The sequence below is a fragment of the Cetorhinus maximus genome, chromosome 1 (genome assembly GCF_964194155.1).
Source record: "Cetorhinus maximus chromosome 1, sCetMax3.hap1.1, whole genome shotgun sequence".
Lineage (NCBI taxonomy): Eukaryota > Metazoa > Chordata > Chondrichthyes > Lamniformes > Cetorhinidae > Cetorhinus > Cetorhinus maximus.
Window position 1 is genome coordinate 248,588,949 of NC_135879.1, and position 24,505 is coordinate 248,613,453.

Consider the following 24,505-nt stretch of genomic DNA (forward strand, 5'->3'; position numbering starts at 1 on the left):
GCCTGAGACGTCATGGGGTCTGGAGTCGAGTTTGAGAGTATTAACGTACCGCTAAGAGTTTTGTGATAGCCAGTTGATGTGAGAGAAATTGAGATTTTTCAGGAGGAACATGCTGAATTGTTCCCAGATTGCATGGTAACAAGGGCTCAGACTTAAGATAAAAGCAAAATACTATGGATTCTGGAAAACTGAAACCAAAACAAAAATTGCTGGAAAAACTCAGCAGGCCTGACAGCATCTGTGGAGAGAAAGACAGTTAACATTTCGAGTCTGTATGACTCTTCTTCAGAACTAAAGAGAAGTAAAAATGTGGTGAAATATATACTGTTTAAGGGGGATGGGACAGGTGAAGCTGAATAGAAGGCCAGTGATAGGTGGAGGCAAAGGAGAGATTGCGAAAGATGCCATAAACAAAAGGTCAAAACGGTGTTGGTGGTGGTGATACTGGCTAAAGGAGGTGCTAATGGTGACATTAAGAGTAGAAAGCAGGATGAGCAAGTGACAGATGGCCCGAGTGGGTGTGGGGATGGGGTGGGGGGAGGGGACAATGTGGGAGAAAAGATCGAAATAGGCTAAAAGGTAGGGATAAAACAATGAATGGAAATACATTTAAAAAATAATAATAATAGAAATAGGTGGGAAAAAATATATATATAAAAATTTTAAAAATAAATATTTGAAAAAAGGGGATCAAAAAGGTGTGAGGATGGGGGAGAGAGTTCATGATCTAAAGTTGTTGAACTCAATATTCAGTCCAGAAGGCAGTAAAGTGCCTAATCGGAAGATGAGGTGCTGTTCCTCCAGTTTGAGTTGAGCTTCACTGGAACATTGCAGAAGGCCAAGGACAGACATGTGGGGATGAGAGCAGGGTGGTGTGTTGAAATGGCAAGTGACAGGGAGGTCTGGATCATGCTTGCGGACAGACCGAAGGTGTTCTGCAAATTGGTCACCCAATCTGCGTTTGGTCTCTCCAATGTAGAGGAGACCGCATTGGGAGCAGCGAATGCAGTAGACCAAATTGAGGGAAGTGCAAGTGAAATGCTGCTTCACTTGAAAGGAGTGTTTGGGCCCTTGGACAGTGAGGAGGGGCGAAGTAAAGGGGCAGGTGTTGCACCTTCTGCGATCGCATGGGAAGGTGCTGTGGGAGGGGGTTGAGGTGTAGGGGGTGATGGAGTAGTGGACCAGGGTGCCCCGGAGGGAATGGTCCCTACTGAATGCCGACAGGGGGGAGGTGAAGGGAAGATATGGTGGCATCATGCTCGAGTTGGCGGGAATGGCGGAGGATGATCCTTTCAATGCGGAGGCTGGTGGGGCGAAAAGTGAGGACAAGGGGGTCCCTATCATGGTCCTGGGAGGGAGAGGAAGGTGTGAGGGCAGAGGCACGGGAAATGGGTAGGACACGGTTGAGGGCCCTGTCAACCATCGTGGGTGGGAAACCTCAGTTCAGGAAGAAGGAAGACATTCCAGAAGCACTGTTATGGAAAGTGGCATCATCGGAACAGATGCGACGGAGGCGAAGGAACTGAGAGAATGGGATGGAGTCTTTAAAGGATGTGGGGTGTGAGGAGTTATAGTTGAGTTAGCTGTGGGAGTCGGTAGGCTTGTAATGAATATTGGTGGACAGTATCACTAGAAATTGAGACTGAGAGGTCAAGGAAGAGGAGGGAAGTGTCAGTGATGGACCATGTGAAAATGACGGAGGGGTGGAAATTGGAAGCAAAATTAATAAATTTTTCCAGGTCCAGACGAGAGCATGAAGTGGCACCAAAACAGCCATCGATGTACCGGAGAAAGAGTTGTGGGAGGGGGCCTGAGTAGGACTGGAACAAGGAATGTTCCACATACCCCATAAAGAGACAGGCATAACTGGGGCCCATGCGGGTACCCATAGCCACACCTTTCATTTGGAGGAAGCAAGACGAGTTTAAGGAGAAATTGAAAGAGAACGAGTTCAGCCAGTTGGAGGAGAGTAGTGGTGGATGGGGATTGTTCGGACCTCTGTTCAAGGAAGAAGCGGAGAGCTCTCAGATCATCCTGGTGGGAGATGGAGGTGTAACGGGATTGGACGTCCATGGCGAAGAGGCGGTGGTTGGGGCCAGGGAGCTGGAAGTGGTTGATATGATGTAGGGCATCAGAGGAATTGCGGAGTTAGGGCTCAGGCTTGTAGGGCTAGACAGTATGAAGCGGAGTCGATTGAGAGGGAGCGTATTTCCGGTGTTCATTTGGATAGAAATTTTTTTTTAGGGAATTTGAATGAGGTTAGAGACCCTGAAAGTAACGAGGCTGACTTATTTAGCTGAGCTCCCTTGGATGAAGCCCAGTAGGCAGATCCCGGTTTGCAGTTTCAGCTGTTGCGAATCAAAAAATTATAGAAAGTTTATGGCACAGGAAGGGGCCACTTGGCCCATCGTATTTGTTCCGGATAGAAAAGGAGCCATTTCGACCAACCCAGCGTATGGTCCGTAGCCCTGCAGGTTATGGCATTTGAGGTGCATATCTAGACACCAGTGTTCTGAGGAAGAATCTGAAATGGACCCTGAAAGTTATTACCTAAAAAATGAGAAATTGATGAGGAAGTGGAGACGGCCTCAGAGACCAGCAGATAAGAAGTAGACAGCAGTCCATCAAATTTTAAGAATTGCCCATTCTAATGGCAGGTGATTTATATAAACATAGAAAATAGGACCAGGGGGAGGTCTTTTGGCCCTTCGAGCCTGCTTGGCCATTCAGTATGAGGCTGATCCTCTATCTCAGCTCCATACTCCTGTGCTCTCCCCATACCCCTTGATGGCTTTAGAGTCCAGAAATATTACCTATTTCCTTCTTAAATATATTAAGTCACTTTGCCACCACAGCCTTCTGTTGTAGAGAATTCCACAGGTTCACCACCCTCTGAGTGAAGAAGTTTCTTCTCATCTCAGTCCTAATGTTCTGGACTGGGGGAGAGTGGAATTTAGTAAAATAAGGCAGAATCTAGCCAAGGTGGACTGGGAACAGCTACTTGTGGGGAAATCTACAGAGGAGCAGTGGGGGGCGTTCAGAAAGGAAATGGGGAGGGTACAGGCTCAACATGTTCCCTCTAGGGTGATAGGAAGGAGTAACAAGTCCAGAGAACCATGAATGATCAGAGATGTTCAGGTTACGATGAGAAGGAAAAGAGAGGCTTTTAGCAGGTACAAGGGAAGCAAATCAGCAGAGGCATTAGTGGAGTACAGAAAGTGCAGGGTGGGGCTTAAGAAAGCAATTAGGAGAGCAAAGAGGGGATATGAGAAAGCTCTGGCTGGTAAAAGTAGGCAAAATCCCAAGATATTCTATAATGGGAAGAGGATAACCAGGGAATGAGTAGGGCCCATAAGGGACCAAGAGGGCAATCTATGGGTGGAGCCAGAGGACATCGCTAGAGTGTTGAACGAATACTTCACATCCGTCCTCACCCAAGAGAATGAGGATGAAGGTATGGAACTCGGGGAGGGAGACTGTGAGGCTCTTATGCAAATTGATATAGGGAGTGACAAGGTGGTGTTGGCAGGCTTAAAAGTGGGCAAATCTCCAGGTCCAGATGATTTGTGTCCCAGACTGCTAAGGGCGGAGATCGCAGGGTCTCTGACCAAATTCCTCTCTGTCCACGGGGGAGGTGCCAGAGGACTGGAGAACAGCTAATGTGGTTCTGAAATTTAAGAAGGGTTGTAGAGATAAGCCAGGGAACTACAGGCCAGTGAGTCTCACGTCAGTGGCAGGGAAACTATTGGAGAAAATTCTGAAGGAGAGAATCTATCTCTACTTGGAGAGGCAAGGTTTGATCAGGGATAGTCAGCATGGCTTTATCAGAGGGAGGTCATGCCTAACAAATTTGATTGAATTTTTTGAGGAGGTGACCAGGTGTGTAGATGAGGGTAGTGCAGTTGATATAGTTTATATGGATTTCAGTAAAGCCTTTGACAAGGTCCCACATGGGAGACTTATAAAGATGGCAAATGCACGTGGGATACAGGGTAATTTGACAAGATGGATTCAAAATTGGCTTAGTTTTAGGAGACAGAGGGTGATGACAGAAGGATGCTTTAGTGTCTTAAAGCCAGTGTCCAGTAGCGTACCACAGAGATCTGCACTGGGTCCCCTATTATTTGTCATTTATATAAACGACATAGATGACTATGTGGTGTGTAGGATTAGTAAGTTTGCGATGACACAAAGATTGGCTGGGTGGTTAACAGTGAGGTTGAGTATCATGGGCTACAAGACAATATAGATGGGATGGTCAAATGGGCAGATAAGTGGCAGATGGAATTTAATCCTGAAAAGTGTGAGGTGTTACACTTTGGAAGGAGTAATTTGACAAGGAAGTATTCAATGAACGGCATGACACTAGGAAGTTCTGAGGAACAAAGGGACCTTGGCGTGTGTGTCCATAGATCTCTGAAGGTGGAGGGGCATGTTAGTGGGATGGTGAAAAAGGCATATGGGACACTTGCCTTTATCAATCGAGGCATAGATTACAAAAGTAGGGAGGTCATGTTGGAGTGTATCGAACCTTGGTGAGGCCACAGCTGGAGTACTGTGTGCAGTTCTGGTCGTCACATTATAGGAAGGATGTGATTGCACTGGAGGGGGTGCAGAGGAGATTCACCAGGATGTTGCCTGGGATGAAACATTTAAGTTATGAAGAGAGGTTGGCTAGACTTGGGTTGTTTTGTTGGAACAGAGAAGACTGAGGGGCGATCTGATCGAGGTGTACAAGATTATGAGGGGCATGGACAGAGTGGATAGGGAGCAGCTGTTCCCCTTAGTTGAAGGGTCAGACACAAGGGGACATAAGTTCAAGGTGAGGGGCAGGAGGTTTAGGGGGGATGTGAGGAAAAACACTTTTACCCAGAGGGTGGTGATGGTCTGGAATGCACTGCCTGGGAGGGTGGTGGAGGCGGGTTGTCTCACATCCTTTAAAAAGTACTTGGATGAGCACTTGGCACGTCATAACATTCAAGGCTATGGGCCAAGTGCTGGTAAATGTGATTAGGTAGGTAGATCAGGTGTTTCTCACGTGTCGGTGCAGACTAGATGGGCCAAAGGACCTCTTCTGCACTGTGATTCTGTGAATGGCCTGCCCTGTATCCTGAGTCTCTGACCCCTTGTTCTAGATACCTCCCCCCACCGAGTCAGAGGAAACATCATCCCTGCATCTAGTCTGTCCATCCCAGTCAGAATTTTATATATTTCAAGGAGACCTGCTCTTATTCTGCTAAACTCCAGTGAATACAGGCCTAGTCAACCCAATTTCTCCTCATACGACAAACCTGCCATCCCAGGAATCAGTCTGGTGAACCTTCGCTGCACTCCCCCTATGGTAAGTATATCCTTTCTTCGGTAAGGAGACTAAAACTGAACTCAATACTCCAGGTGTGGACTCACCAAGGCCATGTCCAACTGCAGGAAAACATCCTTGCTCCCGTACTCAAATCCTCTCACAATGAAGGCCAATATACCATTTGCCTTAACTGCTTGCTGCACCTGCATGCTTGCTTTCAATGATTGGTGTCCCCAGATCCCTTTGTACATCAACATTTCCCAATCTATCACCATAATACTCTGCCAGTCTGTTTTTCCTACCAAATTGGATAACTTCACACTTATCCATGTTCTGTTGCACCTGCCATGTATTTGCCCACTTACTCAACTTGTGTAATTTGCCTTAAAGGCACTTCATATCCTCCTCCACTGCTCATATTCCCACCAAGTTTTGTATTGTCAGCAAACTTGGAAAAATTACATTTGGTTCCCTTATCCAAATCATTGATATATATTGTGAATTGCTGGAGCCCAAGCAATGATCCCTGCGGTGCCCCACTAGTCACTGCCTGGCACTCCAAAAAGGACCCATTTATTCCTATTCTGAGAATTGGTTGGCAGACAGGAAACAATGCATGCCAATGTATTACCCCCAATCCCATATGTTTTAATTTTACACACTAACTTCTTATGTGGGACTTTATCAAAAGCTTTCTGAAAATCCAAATCCACATCCACTGGCTCTCCCTTTTCTATTCTGCTAATTACATCCGCAAAAAACTCCAGTCGGTTTGTCAGAAATGACTTCCCTTTCATAAATCCATTGCTGACTTTGTCTAACCCCGTTGATATTTCCTAAGTGCCTTGTTATCACATCCTTTATAATAGACTCTGGCATTTTCTTTTCTACTGATGTTTGGCTAGCCAGCCTGTAATTCCCTGTTTTCTCCCTCCTTTTTTAAACAGTAGGGTTACATTTGCCATCCTCCAGTCTGTTGGGACTGTTCCAGAATCTATAGAATTTTGGAAGATGATAACCAACACATCCATTAATTCCATGGCCATCTCCATTAGTACTCTGGGATGTAGATCATCAGGCCTTGCGGATTTATCGCCTTTCAGCCCCATTAATTTCTCCAGCACTTATTTTTGTAATACTAATTCCCTTCAATTCCTCCTTCTCCCTAAAGCCTTTGTGGGAAGTTATTTGTGTCTTCCTCTGTAAAGACAGAACTAAAGTAGCTGTTTGATTGCTCTGCCATTTCCTTGTTTATTATAAATTCTTCTGTTTGAGACTATGAGGGACCTACATTTGTCTTCACTAATCTTTTTCTTATGACATACTTATAAGAAGCTTTTACAGTCTGCTTTTATGTTCCTTGCAAGTTTACTCTCATATTTTATTTTCACCCCTTAATCTCTTGGTCGTCCTTTGTTGAATTCTGAACTGCTCCCAATCCTCAGGCTTGCCACTTTTTCTAGCAACTTCATATGGTCCCTCCTTGGATCGATTACTATGTTTAATTTAATTGTTAGCCACCGTTAGGCCACTATTCCTGTTGTGTTTTTGTGAAGAAAGGAATATATAACAGTTGCATTGCAAACATTCATCCCTTAAATACTAGCCATAGCCTATCTACCGTCATACCTTTTAATGAAGTTCCCCAGCCTATCTTGGCTAACTAACACCTCGTACCTTTGTAGTTTCCTTTGTTTAGATTTAGGACCCTAGTTTTGGATCGGACTACTTCATTTTTCATCCTAATTGTGAGGATGGATGTTATTTTTTTAATATATTGTGGGGAATATTGTGTTATTCTGTAAAAAAAAAGCTGTGTGTGTGAGAGAGAGAGATTTAATTAAGCTGGGCAGAGTTTGATAGGTTGTCTGGGGGATTTGGAAACATGAAAGGGATAGAGCTGTTACATTTGAGGTACAAGTAAATTGGTTAGATCTAACATTTGCATTTTTAGATAAGTTGAGAGTTTGTTTGAAAGCAAAGTGGGGTCAGAGGTACCAAGAAACATGTTTGCATCTTGCAGGAGTTCCATTGGTAAATAGTACTGGGGATATTGTATTTTAATGACCCAAAATCATTGACAAGATGGAAACACAAAATATCTTATATTTGGAAGGGTTTGAGTTTCAAAGAGATGTGAGAACTATGGGACAGAGATTAAAGGAAAAAATGTATATTAGAATTACTGTGTATAGCTGTTGAGATAGAGATGGCTGGAGCTGTTTAAACTGTTGAGATAGCTGGAGCTCCGGGCTGGGAGAAGATGCTGTTTGAATTACCCATCCAGTCAAGCAAGCTAGAAAAGCCTTGGGCTGCAGCAAGTAGCTTCATTCTGAAGTGGATTCCACTGCAGAGTGGGAGAGGGTAAAGGTCATGTGCTGAAGGTACAGCAGTTTACCTTGTGTAATATTACTGGATTTCATAGTAGACATCGAAAAGGGAGTGTTGCCTCCTCTTGCACTCTCCTCTAGGTGCTGCTAACTGCATGTCTTAGGGTCCTCCTCTCGCACTCTCCTCTAGGTGCTGTTAACTGCCTGTCTTAGGGTCCTCCTCTCGCACTCTCCTCTAGGTGCTGTTAACTGCTTGTCCCAGGGTCCTCCTCTCGCACTCTCCTCTAGGTGTTGTTAACTGCCTGTCTTAGGGTCCTCCTCTCGCACTCTCCTCTAGGTGCTGCTAACTGCCTGTCTTAGGGTCCTCCTCTCGCACTCTCCTCTAGGTGCTGTTAACTGCCTGTCTTAGGGTCCTCCTCTTGCATTCTCCTCTAGGTGCTGTTAACTGCCTGTCTTAGGGTCCTCCTCTCGCACTCTCCTCTAGGTGCTGTTAATTGCCTGTCTTAGGGTCCTCCTCTCGCACTCTCCTCTAGGTGCTGTTAACTGCCTGATCCAGGGTCCTCCTCTCGCACTCTCCTCTAGGTACTGTTAACTGCCTGTCTTAGGGTCCTCCTCTCGCACTCTCCTCTAGGTGCTGTTAACTGCCTGTCCCAGGGTCCTCCTCTCGCACTCTCCTCTAGGTGCTGTTAACTGCCTGTCTTAGGGTCCTCTTCTTGCACTCTCCTCTAGGTGCTGCTGACTGCCTGTCCCAGGGTCGTCCTCTCACACATGAGAGGAAATTACCACATGAAATGGTAATTTCAAGGAGGTGGCCATGAATATGGATTGGGGAGTTTATATTTTGGGATGATTAAGTTGAGGGTGTCTACCTGCATGCAAGAGCTGACCGTAGCCTGTTGAACTTGGCAAGATTGCAGACAAAATCCAAAGTGCATAATGTCCTAGGCCATGAGTTACAGTTTGCTGATGATGCTGCGCTGGCATCCCATGCACTTGCAGCAGCTTGTAGATTGGTTCTCCCTGGCCTGCAAGTGTTAGGAAGACGAAAGTTACGGGTCAAGACGTAGAACCACTTTCTTCCATCAATGTCAACAACCTCACTCTGGAGATCATTGACAGATTCACATACCTTGGATCAACAATTACCAGCAACCTGTCCCTTGATGCTGAAATCAGCAAGGTCAGGGTCACAGTTTTGTCTTGTTAATGTTGAGGAGTTTAGTGTGGACCAGCAGCTAAGTACTGAAAATACAAAGCTCTGTGTATACCAAGCTTGTGTTCTCAGCAGCCTCCTTTACAATCGCAAAGCATGGACAACTAATGCAATACAAGGAAAGCAGTTGAACAGCTTCCACCTCTGCTGCCTCAGAGGACTATTGGGCATCTCCTGGAAAGAGTGCAGATTATGGAAGTGTTATGACCACAGCAGATGTTATAAGCTGAGCAAGCCGGATCCCAGAGGGAAACCTGTCTTATTGATCAAAAACCTTTTTTTTGTATTTTAAAAACAAGGAGGAAAAGCCACTGACCCCAAAAACATAGAACTCCAGTAACACCTTCAGGATTTTAAACATTCAAAGATTTATCAAAAAGTAAAAAAAATGCTTAAGCACATGATATTAAAGTAAAACAGTCTTAGAGAACAAAAAAATCCAGTTGGCCAAAACACACAAGTAAACTATCTTCTTAGCAACAACTCCCTTATAGATTTTAAGATCCAGTGATATTACCCAAGGCAAAGAATTGTTGTCACTTTAATAAAGGTATACCTCACGGCTCCTCAAACACTTCCACTCACATGTGGAAACCCAAAAGGTTCAGAAACAGACTGCTTTCTGACAACCAATGCTTTTCTGGCTTGAAACTGGGTGACTGCTTCAAATTCACTACTTTCCCAGTTCCTCTGCACACAGATCTGGTCTCAGGACATTTCCTCACACAGCCACCACTCGGCTAAACATCTTTCCTTCAATAACTTTTTCCCCATTCATCCCAAATTCCATTGTGCTCAACATCTCTTTGAACTCAACTTCTCCAAGTATAAAAAATCTTTTATGTTCTCCTATTGCCTCTGCTTACGGGTCAATAACATTCAAAATACCTTCCCATGTTTACCTATGAAACCTTTGTGAGTTGTCAAAGTTCCTTGTCACTTCTAACCTTCCCTTTGAAATTCAACAACTGAAAAACAAAGCCTCCACTTATCTCATCATACAAATTTTAAATCCAACCTATTTACTTGTAAATCCAACCTCACCATAACCTCTCATTACAAATACATAAACTGAACAGCTTTACCCTTTGATCTCTCAGTTCTCACAGACAAGCTGCCTTTATTAACCTCCCCCAGTTTAATTAATCATGGACACACACACGTCCTTCCTTACAGAATACACCATATTCCCAAAAATATTTTTAAAATAACATCCATCATCACAGGGAGTATATTAGCATGCAGGGATTCCCAACATGCCTGTGGGCTAAATGGATGACAGCCACATCTTCAAAGACATGAGCTATGGTGAGCTTGCTATTGGCACGAGACCAACAGGTTCCTCACATCTGCGATACAAGGGCACCTGCAAGCGAGACCTCAAGTTTACTGGGATTGGAGTCAATGCATGAGAAGTCCTTGCTACTGACTGGACTGCCTGGGGCCAAGCAGTCAGGAAGGGTATGGAAAAAGTACAGGACAAAAGAAATAACCAAATGGCAGAAAAGAGAGTCCGTCGGAAGGAAAAAACATCAGTCAGCCTCGAGCCAACATAATTCATCTGTGCCGGGTGCAGAAGGGACTGCCACTCACAAATCGGCTTCTTCAGCCACAACAGACAAAGTGACAGGGACATACAACTTGGGCGCAATCCATTGTCTCGCAAGATGGACGGATACCATCATATGAGGGCAGTGAACTCAGTTGAGAAAGAACATGATGAGTTGAGATGGAGGTTGAAATTAATGAGGTTGTGAAGCTGTTGAGTGTAGAGACTGAGGGAGAGAAGCAGTGAAGATATCTCCATGGTAATATTTTTAACGTACTTGAGAAGGCGATAGAGAATGATAATTTTAAAAGAGCGGTGAGAGGTCAAGCAAGGTGAGAGGCTCAAAAGGGGGAAATAGTGCCAGAGGAGTAAGGGATCAGGCCAAGGAGGTTTAGTGATAAGCGCCATAAAGCTACCATGACAGGAGACTTCGTTAAGGGGAAAGGTGTCATCACCAGTCAGCCAAGTTTCCATTAAGGCCATGATGTCAATGTAATCATCAACAATAAGTTCATGGGTGACAAGAGCCTGGTTCTATTAGGAGTTCAGGATAGCATGCCAGGAGCAGCACCAGGCACCAGTCCAGACGAATTAATTATCCGAAGACTGTGCCACTGTATTTCAGATTCCCAAGCCAGCAGAAACAATCTCACAATACTATCAAGACCCTTTGGAATCTTGTATGTTTCAATGAGATTACCTCTCATTCTTCTACACTCCAGGAATTATAGGTCAAAATTACTCAGCCTATCATCATAGGATAACCCTCTCATCCCAGGGACCAATTTGGTGAACCTTCGCTGTCGCGCCTCCAATGAAAGTATATCCTTCCTTAAATATGGAGGCCAAAATTACAAATAGTATTCCAAATGTGGTCTCACCAAAGTCCTGTGCAATTGGAGGAAGGCTTTTTTATTTCTGTGCTTCAATACCTTTGCAATAAAAATATTCTGCTTTTCCATTCTTAAGACTAAAATGAATAACTTCACACTCCCCCGCTTGATACTCCATCTGCCATCTTGTAGCCCATTCACTTAGCCTGTCTATATTTCTTTGCAGCTTTCTGTGTCCTCCCCACAGCTTACATTTCTACTTAGCTTTGTACCATCAGCATACACTACTCTCTGGCTCTTTGTCTAAGGCATTAATATAGAATGTAAATAGCTGAGGCTATTTGAGATCCTTGAGGCTCTCCGCTGGTCACAGCCTGCCCCATTTATGCCCAGTTGGTTATGCCCTCAGTTCGTTAACTAATCCTCTTTCCGTACTACTACATTACCTCCAACTCCATGAGCCCTTTTGTTGCCTATTAACCTGTTTGGCACTTTATCAAAATGCCTTTTGAACATTCAGGTATATCACATCTTCTGGTTCCTCTTTGTTTATCCTATTGTGACATCCTCAAAAATTCTAATAAACTCCTCAAACACAATTTCCCTTTTGTAAAACCTACTTTGTCTGGTCATACTATAATTTTATAAGTATATCCTGAATGATAGATTCCACCATTTTCCCAACAACTGATGTCAGGCTAGCGGGCATCCCTGTTCCTTGTTCTCTTGCTTTCACCTTTCAGGAGTGTGATGGAATACTCTCCACTTACCTGCATGAGTGCAGCCCCAACAACATGCAAGAAGCTCGACATTAACATTCGCGTCGCACGAGTGCCAGGCAATGACCATCTCCAACAAGAGAGTATCGAACCATCTTAATGTTCAATGGCATTACCATCACTGAATCCCCCACTACCAACATCCTGGGGGTTACCATTGACCAGAAACTGAACTGGACTAGCCATATAAACACTATGGCTACAAGTGCAAGTCAGAGGCTAAGAATCCTGCGATGAGTAACTCACCTCCTGACTCCCAAAGCCTGTCAACCATCTACAAGGCACAAGTCAGGAGTGTGATGGAATACTCCTCACTTGCTTGGATGAGTGCAGCTCCCACAACACTCAAGAAGCTGGATACCATCCAGGACAAAGCAGCCTGCTTGATTGGAACCCCTTCCACAAACATTCATTCCCTCCAGCACCGATATACAGCAGCAACAGTGTGTACCATCTACAAAATGCACTGCAGGAATTCACCAAGGCTCCTTTGACAGCACCTTCTAAACCCACGGCCACTACCATATAGAAGGACAAGGGCTGGAGATAGATGGGAACACCAGCACCTGGAAGTTCACCACCAGGTCACTCACCATCCTGACTTGGAAATATATCACCATTCCTTCACTGTTGCTGGGTCAAAATCCTGGAACTCCCTCTCTAACAGCACTGTGGGTGTACCTACACCACGTGGACTGCAGCGGTTCAAGAAGGAAGCTCACCACCACCTTCTCAAAGGCAACTAGGGATGGGCAATAAATGCTGGCCCAGCCAGCGAAGCCCACATCCCATGAATGAATTAAAAAAAGTAATCTAGGACAAAGCAGCTCTCTTGATTGGCACCCCATCCACCACCATAAACACACAATCCCACTACCAACCATGCACAATAGCAGCAGTGTGTACCATCTAGAAGATGCACTGCAGCAACTCACCAAGGCTCCTTCAACAGCACCTTCCAAATTTGCAACCCCTATCACCAAGAAGGACCAGGACAGTAGATGCAAGGGAACACCACCACTTGGCATGATTCCCTCCTTGTGACACACCATCCTGACGAGAAATTCTATTGCTGTTCCTTCAGTTGTTGGGTCTAGATCCTGGAACTCCCTCTCTAACAGTACTGTAGGTGTACCTACACCACATGGACTGCAGCGATTCAAGAAGATGCCTCAGCACCACCTTTTCAAGGGCAATTCGGGATGGGCAATAAATGCTGGCCCAGCCAGCGATGCCCACATCCCATGAATGAAAAAAAAATACAAGCCAAGGCCTTAAGGAACTCAATGTTTAGCTGAAAACTGGTGCAAAGGGTTTCCTATTCCTGTTGCAGGGTGTTGGTTACAGCTCAGTTAGTCTGAAGAAATCTTCATAACATACATAGGTTAACTGTAAGTCTTTATTGACTTTTAGAACTATTTATAAATATACAGTAAAGGGTATAAGCTGGGAGCTGTTTCCATGCTTGCTGGCACACACGGCTCTGTCCAACACGAAACTTGTTCAAGTGCAGGTCATGTTTTCTCTTACATCACTGTGTGGGCAGTACTGTACTCAGTCTCACATTAACCCCATATGTGCCAGACCCTTATATGACAGCTTCTTCATGCTCCCTTCCCTGTTGTCACCCACTTCCTCCTGGCTCATTCACTATTCTTTTACTGGGAGAGAGGTGTTGGGTGGCTGGGGGCACCATCTTATGAACCGGACTACCCAAAATATCCTCCTGTAAAACAAAGCTAGGTGAGCCTCGAGGTCAGCAGTCCTCTGCTTGAGTAACACAAACCTTTTACGCTTGATAATTCTGTACTTTTCCTGGATATTTCACAGATTCATAAACCCTATCACATACAAGTCCAGCTTCTGGTATTTCCACCATCTCAGCTGCTGCCCTGCTCACAGGCACCAACTCCAGAGCTTACAGTTCTGTGGAAAGTGAAGCACAACTTCCCATTGGCACAAAATGTAAAAGCAGTTTGTTATTTGTAAAGGTAATCTCGCCACAGTGCAAGAGAGCAACGAGAAAGAGAATTTAATAGTATGGGGGAAAGAAATTCTCTGCTGGTCCATTCCCTACTGAACCATTAACATTTATTAATACTTTTTCTTCTCCCTACAGGTTCAGACATCGACCAGTGAACTACAATGAACTTATCAATTATACAAAATCGCCATATGTACCCATCTATTATCACATCTCTGTCTGTGTATTACTTTGTATTAAAAAGCGAGAAATTTGCTGGGAAGTGATGCAGATCAGAGACGATTCGATGAGGACATTTCTAGTTAATCTGAATAAGGAGCCAAATCTCCCACTGTAGCAATCATTCACAGTAAGGGCAAGAAACTCAATCATAAATATTTCGTGAGATATGCTAAACAGTTATTTCACTTCATTGATTATAGATGCTGCTACTGTATGGTGGAGGGAATGGATGTTTAAGGTGGCCGATGGAGTGCCCATCAAGCGGCTTGCTTTATCCTGGATGCTGTTGAGCTTCTTGAGCTATACACATCCAGGCAAGTGGAGAGTATTCCATCGCACTCCTGACTTGTGCCTTGTAGATGGTGGACAGGCTTTGGGGAGTCAGGAGGTGAGTTACTTGCCGCAGGATTCCCAGCCTCTGACCTGCTCTAATTGCCAGAGTATTTAAACATTTAAAAAGCTTCATGGATAATTTTAAAAATCAGCTAAATCTTCTTTAATAAGTTATTTTAAAAATCTGATACTTAAATCTGATGAGAGTTGGAACTGTCCCACAGCCATTTTGAAAGTTGAAATCATCTGGTCCAGTACCGGTCCAGATACCAAATACTCACAAACTGCCTCTGGAGCCACTAGTGCCTGTAAACAGCAGCCCTAAAATATGCTGTCATAAGAGACCATAAGACATAGGAGCAGAAATTAGGCCATTCGGCCCATCGAGTCTGCTCCGCCATTCAATCATGGCTGATAAGTTTCTCAACCCCATTCCCCTGCCTTCTCCCCGTAACCTTTGATCCCCTTACCAATCACATGTCATCTTAATCCTGATGTCAGTGAGCTCACAAGCAAGCTCTCTGAGGGAACATAGAATGGCCATGGCAACTTTGGGATACCTGTGGACCTCACACTGTGCACTGGCAGCTTTGGCACCGTTCACACTGCAAAATACGGGCTACTAATCAGACTAAAAATGTACAAATTATTTGCGTTAATTTAAAGTGTTTTAATACAACAAGACAATGCAGCTAACACGAATAATATTGCACATAACAAAAACCTTCTCATTTAATTGTATCAATTTTCAGCATAGCAATATTACTGTTGAACATGTGAAAATGTTTTGTCTAACTTGGTTCTGAGATGGGCTCCTAAACACAGTTAGTGAGTCACATGGTTCCACTTTAAGCTTTGGTGGAGAAAAACAATGTTATGATTATTATGAACTTTAAACAATATTGCCAAGGGATGTAACAATGATTATTTTAAATTATAATACTGCTTTAATCACTCACCTGTCTGTTTTATTGCTGTGAATACTTACAAAACATTTTTCCTCTGCTTGATGCACTCTTCAGGTGCATCCTCAGTGCTCTGAGCAGGGAGTTGTACTCACACGGAGGTACGGTCATGGAATCATAACAACGTAAGCAATAGAAGCAGGACTGAGCCATTTGATCCCTTGAGCCTGCTCCGACATTCAATAAGATCATGGCTGATCACATTGTTGCCTTTACTCCCTTTCCTGCCCCCATAACCCTTGACTCTCTCATAGATCAAAAACCTGTCTAACTCAGGTTATATCTTGTTACGATATTGATATTGTTATTATTTATTTTATATTCTAATCCCTGTAAAGACCGATAATTTAAAAAAAATAAATTTGATCTTCCAGTTGATAGCTGAAAGGATGACATGAAAATATTAATGTTTTAAAACTTTTGCTGTAACTAACAGGCTAAAAGCACTTTTGAATAAACACAGTTAATTTTAGTGCAGACGGAGACGATGTCCATCGTCATGAAACCGGAGCCGGTGGCCCAAATCTAGAAGTGCAAGTCCCCAAACCTGGCCACCTACTATTTTCATAGGAGTGAATGGAGCCAGGTCATGGTTGCATATCCATAGCTCATGGAGACAACTGCACATGTTAACCTGCAAATTCCTTCAGTTAAATCTGATTTTCATTAGTAGGATATCCAAAACATGACTTGTAGGAGGAGAAGGTCTAAACTTAACAGTGTTCTTTGGAGAGGTAGGGTACTGTTATGGACAGGGGAAGGAGGCAAAACTGAACTCCTTTATTTTTTCACCATCTGTCTGTAAGCAGGGGTATTATAAATTTTGAAATAGGCTGTGGTATGTTTCCCCAAATCCTCTGTTGGTGACATCAATTTTTTAAAGGGGCTCATAGCAAACTCACTTCTGGGTTAAATCAGAGGTATGGTTTATTCACACATTCAAACCCGGGGAATAGTCACAACATTATACACAAATACAAGCACACAATAAGAAGATATTTACAACCATCAATAACTTAAATAAAAAGCACCACAAGTGTAGATATCAGTTCACATGATTGCCAGTGTCCAGAAAGTCAGAGTCCAGTGAAGGTTCAGCTAGCTGAAGCAGGATTTTGTAGAATTGCTTTAAAGTTGATGGTGATACAGTGAGATGAGGTTGGTGTACAGAGACTTGGTTTCCTTAGTAGGCGATGGCAGGAATCTTCCAGAGAAACTGATTTTGAGGAGGTTTGGGCTTGATGCAGAATTTGGGTCAGCCTGGAGTCTTGCTTTGATGTTTCCAGGCTGAAATTTAAACAGCAGACTGAGCTACAAGTCTGAAAATGTAATATTAAAACTTCAGCGTGTCCAGAAGCTTGGGTCTTATGATTCTGCCCATTAATGAGTGGGTTGCAGGCTAACAAGCAGTTTCTATGCCTCTGGTCAAAATCCAGTGTCCATATTAGGAGATAAATGATGGCTTTCATTCTTTGCAGGTATAATGAGTTTCAATGGCTTCCCCTTTGTTATAGTATCAGCCCTGGGAAACAGGTCATTTGCAGCTCCCAGATTTCATTGATCATAATGGGCCTGAACTTCCGTGGAGTGGTAATCAGAGTCAGATTGTCACTCCACTCCTAGGTTCCTACCTCGAAATCCAAGGGATCCTTTCCCACCTGACCTTCTGACTCAGGCAGGGCAGGGACTGTGTAGGGAAGCACGTTCTGAAGCCTTCAGCTGAGGGCTGGAAAATTGGAGGTAATGAAGCCAAGCCGCCTTTTATATTGCACTAGCTGCCGTAAAAGAGTTTAAAGGTCTAGCCACTTTCAAGTCAGGGAGAATGAAGATTTATAAGGTAAGTGGGTAGGATTGGGAGGGGGTATCAGGTGGTCAGTGGGGGTGGTCGGTTGGTCGGGAGGGTCCGTTGGTCGGAGGAGGTTGGGTGTTCAGTAGGGGGCGGGGGTCAATCGAATGGTCAATGGTGGGGAGATGATTGAGGTGGGTTCAGTTCATAGAGTGATTTTGGAGCAACTTCCAAGACTTATAAAGTCTTTGAACTGGGACTGTGAATACAAATGCTCGTTTTCATGAGATATTAAAGGAAGTTAAATGTAATGAATGAGTTTTTAACCAATGAGAGTGTTTTTTGAAAATTGTCAATTCATTAATTGGTACTGAAGGATTTTATTTAATCTCAGCATGAGTCCAGAGAGCTCTGCCCATGGTGGATACTGGGTGAGTTGGCATGGAGGGTGTAAGGGCAGAGGATTGTAGTTGGGTGGCATGGGTTGGCACAGTTAGCATAGGGGCTATGAAAGAGCCATAGGTAGGCATGGGAAGGTGTGAGGGACTATGGGGGTGGGTGGAGGGGCACAGCTGGCATGAAGGGTAAATGGGGCAATGAGATGACATGGGTTGGCAGGGATGGGGCACGGGGAGGGTGTGAGGGGTAATGACTATTTTTGGTTTTATTCTTTGTTTTCACTGTGCCTTTTTGCCCAGACCACTCTGCACCTTGCAGCCCTGTGGCTGCCTCCAAACTCCTTCCAGGTCGGTGGGCTCAACTCTCAATTCATTCCAACCCCCTACAATGAAAATCTGACCACCCAGGGCACTTATTCCTGTGAGGGGTTGGTAGAGTTGGGAATTGTCCCAAATCTACCCTCCAGATCCGGGAGCAAAAACTCAGACCAATTTTTGAGGGCAACCTATACTCTAAACTACAGAAATTTCCCCTTTTACTTTGAACAGAACCAAAGAAACCCCCACTTGACGTGTATACTTTACACTGTCCCTGAAGTAGTCATTTCATTTTCCCAGACTCCCTCCAGAGCGATTCTGATCTCCCAAGTGTTTACCTTTGTTCCTTTCTTTTCCCAGTCTGGTGACTTACAATTCCAGAGCTGGCATTCACATTGAAGGTTTTTCCTGAAGATTTTCCTTCTAGCACAAGTTGGGCAAATCTTCCAGCCCTGTTTCAAATCCTCGCAAATTTGGTCTTTTAAATCCAAACATAAGCTCCTACCAACATTCCTGCACAGTGAACCATCGAGACTCCAATCCTCTAGCTGCTTTATCACGGATTCCGGCAGAGTTTCAGGGATATTGTTATGATCTTGAGGGAGACCATTAACCTTTAAAAGGAAATTTGAAATTAACTGAAAGAATTACCCACAAGAGTTCACAGGTGTAATTTTATGGCCCCCATCGCGGTGGGGATGGGGACATAAAATGCGGCAAGTCATCCAAAAGTCCACTGACTTCAGCAGGACCGGAAAATCCCGTCGGCGGGAAGGGCCATAAAATTCTGCCCACATTTAAAAAAAACTTTTCCTGTACAAGGCATTACGGACAGTGTGAGCGAGAGCTTCTGAAATTCCTGTCCCCTTTCCAACTGTCCGCAATCAATGAATTTTTGAGAGACAGATGTGTGCTTAACCCCCTGAGTGGAGGAAATTGGAATAATCAGCAGCAGGCTCTTAACGGGTTTAAACAAAGAAAGATGATTGTTTATTTAAACACTCACCCCAAAATCAAACACTGAGTCACACACACACACACACACCAACACACTTTAGGAAAGTAGATTTGGAGAGAATAGTGCACTTTTACAAGTTATAAAAAGAGGAATATTTTGAATATTTTTAAGGCAGAGCTAGATAGATTCTTGGTTAACAAGGGGGTGAAAGGTTGGGGTCGGCAGGAGTGTGGGGTTGAGGTTACATTCAGATCAGCCGTGATCTTATTGAATGACGGAGAAGGCTCAAGGGGCCAAGTGGCTGACTCCTGCTCCTAATTCGCATGTTTGTTTGTTCGTATGTTCATAATTCATGTGGTTGTCTTGAGGCTCCTGACTCTGCCTTACCTGCAGTCATACCCTCCTGTCTCTGGCCACTGACCAAATCAGAAGAGTCTATCCTAAGTGGTGTGAGCGCCTCCTGGAATAAAGTGCCAAAGTAACTTTCCCCCTCCCTGATATGCCGCAGTGCCTGCAGCTCAGCCTCCAGCTCAATCAATCAGAGCCAAAGCTCCTGCAGCCGCAAATATTTACTGCAGATTTGTTTGTCCTGGATCACACAGGTATCCCGAAGCTCCCACATCCTGTAATCGCAGCATATCACCTGTCCTGCCATCTCCAAATGTGTTCATTAATTAATAATTGCTAATTAATTATAATTAATAAAGCCTACACCTCCACAATGGGTTTTGATACTGCCAGCGAACTTTACAACACTGATAAAACAACAATACAGTGTTTACAATACTGATTAAACTAATAATACCAGTTACTGGTTCACCTGCTCCCTCTGCTGCATCAAATACTGAAGGCTGAAAAAGAATAGAAGGAAAAAAGCACCTCCTGCCCATGCTTCACCGAACTCCACACTCAGCACATTTTACTCTTACAGTAAACCTTACTTAAAGCATCTCTTTCTCGCAATGCTCGAAATTCCCACTTTGAACCAAATTCCCAAATATACTCATTCAGTTTCTGTCTCACTCAGGCTGAAGTCTCCCCTCTCTGACCGTGCACCTTTCACTGTTACACGCAACTGTGGATTTACATATAGCTGGTTCAAAATCCTGGAACTCCCTTCCTAACAGCACTGTGGGTGTACCTACACCACATGGACTGCAGCAGTTCAAGAAGGCAGCTCACCACCACCTTCTCAAGGGCAACTAGGGATGGGCAATAAATGCTGGCCCAGCCAGCGAAGCCCACATCCTGTGAATGAGTATAAAAAGGTATCATCCACATATTGGAAATATGCGAGGGGTAGGAGGCTAGATGTCACTCCGACAAGGACACGTTTCTCGTGGAAACCAACAAAGATGTTTGCGAGAGCTGGGTCTAGAGGGGGTCCCATGGCAACACCATCTATTTAGGCATACGTGGTGTCATCAAAACTGAACTCAACTGTGCGAGTTGCAGAGTTCATAAGTTCAATGAATACTGATTCACAGTGGTGGGGGGGTCTAATTCACCATGATATAGTGCTGCAGCTCAAATATCTATGGTTTCCTTAAGTGAAACATTGGTGAATAGGCTAGCAATGTCAAATGAGCACATGGGCACAGCATTGCTATCGATATGCAAGTCCTGTATGGCCTACTTAAACAAAAAGGAGTCCTTCACCATGCATGCGGAAAACTTGGTCAAAACTGGTTGCAGCAATTCATACAACCATTTGGCCAATTCATGTTGTACAGAACTGGTCTTAGATAAGATGGGGCATAGAGGTACATCACTTTTTTGTGTCTTAGGCAGCACATACATACAGGGAAGTGATGAACTGTGAGGATGAGCCCTGTTGTATATATCACGCGGCATTGATGGTGACTCACAGTTAATTGCCAACAGTGTCCAACATTAGATGTGATTCCGTGACTGGACAACATTTACTAAATAATCCTCAATGTGCTAAGAATTATTGGCAACCATTTTATACTAACCTTTTGTGATTCATGACACCCAGATCCCTCTGCATCTCAGACTCTGCAATCTCTCAACATTTAGATACGACGCTTTTTAAAATTTTCCTGCCAAAATTACATCATTTAGATCTTTAACCCTAACAATGACATAATCGAGGAGGTGCCAATGCTTTAATCTAAGATGCCTCCATATAGTTTTGTATTTGTCCTTCTGGCAGGAGACAGTGTTTGTTATAATGAGGCCAAGGTGAGCACACGTTGTCAGCAGGAGGATGCCATTTACATTGGCCTCTGGACGTTGGAGTCAAGCCGAACCTTAGCATTAAAATCCCCCAGAAGGATGAGCTTTTCTTCTTTTCGGATGGCAACTCATCAGCACCTTGTCAAGGGGCAATTAGGGATGGGCAATAAATGCTGGCCTGGCCAGTGACGCCCACATCCCATGAATGAGTAAAAAAAAACGTCATCAAGTCAGAATCCGCCTTTTCCTTAATATCTTCATTGGAGACAAGGGTCGGGGCATAATGGCTGATGTCAGTGGCATATTGGTTACAGCTGAGCTGTAGGTGAAGTGTCCTGAGTCTTCCAACTGGGGAGCTCAGGAGTTCTGGCAATGCAGCCAAGATCCTATTCCAGATGGAAAAACCAACTCCATGGAAACAAGGGTCACTGTCAGCCTTTCCTTTCCAGCAGAGGGTGTATTCCTGTGCCTGTACCTTCAGCTGCCTCTCCCCAAGAAGGTGGTCTCACTGAGGGTGGAGATGTCAAGTTTGGAGTCTTGCTAATTCACGTGATACAATTGCAGTTCTTCTTTCCAGATTGTCACTCTTGAGATTATCCATGCGTGTTCTAAGATTCCAAGTTTTTTAAATAGTCATTCACGGGATGTGGGCTTCGCTGGCTGGGCCAGCATTTATTGCCCATCCCTAGCTGCCCTTGAGAAGGTGGTGGTGAGCTGCCTTCTTGAACCACTGCAGTCCATGTGGTGTAGGTACACCCACAGTGCTGTTAGGCAGTTCCAGGATTTTGACCCAGCAACAGTGAAAGAACGGCGATATATTTCCAAGTCAGGATGATGAGTGACTTGGAAGGGAATTTTCAGGTGGTGGTGTTCCCATCTATCTGCTGCCCTTGTCCTTCTAGATATTAGTGGCCGTGGGTTTGGAAGGTGCTGTTGAAGGAGCCTTGGTGATGTAGATGGTACATACTGCTGCTACTGTGCATCGATGGAGGGAATAAATGTTTGTGGATGTGGTGCCAATCCAAACATTCACTCCCTTCACCACACACATCTACAAGTTGTAAAATTTAGAGTTTTCATTCCATGACCACCATAGGGTGTAGTTTTCCAACTGGAAGAGAATGGGACAGCCTATTTTTAGGGCACCTTTTCTAGCATCCTCCCTCTTTGGAATTAGCAGAGGGCATCCTGAAGAGAACTGATCAGTTACAGATGCTGCGGCCCAAAGACACCTCTGTCCAACAACCTTCATTCACCTGTCGCCTTAACTAGGGACTCCCAGATTCTCAGCCCCGTCTCCATCACCAATTCTCCTTCGTCACAGGACTTGGCAAGTGGACACTGGTAGAAGCATGCATGTGACTTTGTTTGATGTGGGGATCTTAGGGTGCTGTCATTGTTCACATGATCATGACAGGTTGGTGTCAGATTTCAGTAATATGTCGAACCACAATGACCTTGCCTTCACAATCAGTGAGATGCACAGTCTCCTTTCACCTGTTCTGCTGTTGAGAACTTTTTAGACTGCACTTTGTCTGGCACCTCCCCTGACCTTACCACCGTGGTGGCCCTACGAGGAGCAAGGAGCTCCTGACGGCATCGCGCAGGGAGTGGAAAGCGTGAGCCTCACCACCACATCGAGGTGGTGATTCAGAGAGAGACAATGATCACTGTCCCCAAAATGTGCAACAACATGTGCTATGGACACTTTCTTGTGCCACTCTCAAGCTGAATTTTCAATATCAGATTATGTGTTCCAAGTGGAGCAAAAGAGAACGATTGTCAGCAATCCTTAATACAAAAAAAAAGGATTTGTGGAACGAAACAGAGATGAGCACAAGGAAGGAATGTAGACGAGAGCAAGAATGCCTACAAAGGTGTCTCAGCGTAGATTGGGATATAGAAAAGAGAGAATGTAGGGATTGAAAAGCATTTGGTATGAGGGGAGATGGGTGAGAGGAGGGGATAAAGGAGAGAAGATGAGGTGTAAATCTATAGATATGGATGGAAATTGATAAAAATGGGCATTGAAGAGAAAGGATGTGGAAATGCAGGTAGTAAAAGGATAGTGTAAAGGTAGGAGCTGGGGGTGGAGTGCGAGAGAGGGGGAATGGCCAAGAGCAAGATGGGGAAATAAAAGGGCTGGAGGTGAGAGGAAAGATAGGGAGAGGGCTGGGAGCTGGGAATGAGGACAGGGAAGGAAATGGGAAGCAGCTGATGGGGCAGTGATGGGGGTTTGTGAGGGTGCAGGGTGAGGACTGTTGGGTTGACGGCCGCAAATGGTGAAAATGAACAAGGCGGCTGGGGCACTAATGACTGTGTGAGGAAGCCGAGAGATAACAGCTCGACCTCTCTGTCTCAATTTCTGATGATAGACTGTCCGCCAATATTCATTACAAGCCTACCGACTCCCACAGCTACCTTGACTACAGCTTCTCACACCCTGCTTCCTGTAAGGACTCCATCCCATTCTCTCAGTTCCTTCGCCTCCGTCGCATCTGTTCTGATGATGCCACTTTCAAAAACAGCTCCTCTGACATGTCTTCCTTCTTCCTTAACCGAGGTTTTCCACCCACGGTGGTTGACAGGGCCCTCAACCGTGTCCGGCCCATCTCCTGCACATCCGACCTCACGCCTTCTCCTCCCTCCCAGAAACATGATAGGGTCCCCCTTGTCCTCACTTATCACCTCACCAGCCTCCGCATTCAAAGGATCATCCTCCGCCATTTCCGCCAACTCCAGCATGATGCCACCACCAAATACATCTTCCCTTCACCCACCCCGGTGGCATTCCGCAGGGATCGTTCCCTCCGGGACACCCTGGTCCACTCCTCCATCACTCCCTACACCTCAACCCCCTCCCACAGCACCTTCCCATGCAACGGCAGAAGATGCAACACCTGCCCCTTTACTTCCCCTCTCCTCACCGTCCAAGGGCCCAAACACTCCTTTCAAGTGAAACAGCATTTCACTTGCATTTCCCTCAATTTAGTCTACTGCATTCGCTGCCCCCAATGCGGTTTCCTCTACATTGGAGAGACCAAACGCAGACTGGGTGACCGCTTTGTGGAACACCTTCGGTCTGTCCGCAAGCATGACCCAGACCTCCCTGTCGCTTGCCATTTTAACACTCCACCTGTTCTCTTGCCCACATGTCTGTCCTTGGCTTGCTGCAATGTTCCAGTGAAGCTCAACGTAAACTGGAGGAACAGCACCTCATCTTCCGACTAGGCACTTTACAGCCTTCCGGGCTGAATATTGAATTCAACAACTTTAGATCTTAAACTCTCTCCTCCATCCCCACCCCCTTTCCGATCCCCCCCTTTTCCAATAATT